Below are 1,423 nucleotides of genomic sequence, written 5' to 3'. Positions count from 1 at the left end.
GGTACAGGGTTTCTTTTGGAATGATGAAAATATTCTAAAATGCTACGTGATGGTTGGGCGACTTTGTGAATATACTAAAATTAATTTAATTGTCACGTTAAATGGGTAAATGTTATATTTGAATTACACCTCAGCGTTTTAAACAGAAAAATGTTATAAAAATTAAAAAAGATTTTAACTGAGTCAGTATTTTAAAATTTGAGTGCTTGTAATTTTAAAAAAATGTTTATTTATTTATTTTGAGGAGAGGAGAGAGGGAGAGAGAGAATCCCAAGCAGGCTCTGCACTGTCAGCATGGAGCCCGACACAGGGTTCAATTTCACAGACTTTGAGATCATGACCGGAGCGGAAATCAAGAGTCGGATGCTTAACTGACTGAGCCACCCAGGCAGATGCCCCGCCTTGTAATTTTTTTAAAGAAAAAATGTTAGTGTCTGCTTAAAAATTTGAGGAAAAAATCCTGCCTTTTCCTTGCCTCTCTGTGTGTCCTTGGGAAATCATACTATCTTTCTATGCCTCAGTTTTTACATCTGTAAAATGTGGATAAAAATAATGCCTAACTCAGGAACAGTGTGAATATCAAATGAAGTCATATATGTAAAATGCTTAAAACAGTGCTAGGCACCTAGTCGCCTCTCTGTCTTAGTTATTATTATAGGTAGTAACAGTAGATATAATTTATAACTTAGTACTGATACATCATAGTAATATTTACAATAACTGCAAATAATGTTTTATTAGGAGTGATGATTTGTAATATTAGAAATAATGTATAATATTAAGAGTAATCATTTCGTGCACCCTGACACCTTTACCTCATGATTTTGACAATCTTTCCCCAAAACATTACAAATATTAAAATGTTCACTTTTACAGTTTATTTTGTTATTTTGAGACAGAGAGAGAGAGCAGGGAAGGGACAGAGAGCGAGAGAGAGAGAGGGAGAGAGAGAATTCCAAGTAGGCTCCACACTGTCAGCAGAGAGCCCGACGCAGGGTTTGAGCCTATGAACCCTGAGATCAGGACCTGAGCTCAGATCAAGAGTTGGATTCTTAACTGACTGAGCCATGCAGGCATCCCTAAAATGATCATTTGTAACATTTTTCTTCTGATGATGATGATGATGACAACGATGATGATGATGCTCGTACACTAATTTTTAGTGTGTAAATACCTGCACTGACAAATACCAACATTTTCAAAGACTTCTGGGGACAGCCATTCGCCAAGCGATAATGTTCCCGTTTCCAAGTAAGGTTACATTCTAAGGTACTGGAGGTTAGGGCTTCAATGTAGTTTTTTGGAGGACCCAATTCAGCCCCTAACAGCTAGTTCCCCATTATGCAGTCCCAACTGTAGACAAATCCCCAGGTTTATAAATCTCCACTGTTGCCAAGACTTCAGATCACAGATCCCCCAAGCC

The sequence above is a fragment of the Crocuta crocuta genome, unplaced genomic scaffold (assembly GCF_008692635.1).
Source record: "Crocuta crocuta isolate KB4526 unplaced genomic scaffold, BGI_CrCroc_1.0 scaffold610, whole genome shotgun sequence".
NCBI classification, from domain to species: Eukaryota; Metazoa; Chordata; class Mammalia; order Carnivora; family Hyaenidae; genus Crocuta; species Crocuta crocuta.
Note: the sequence above shows the minus strand (reverse complement) of the source record.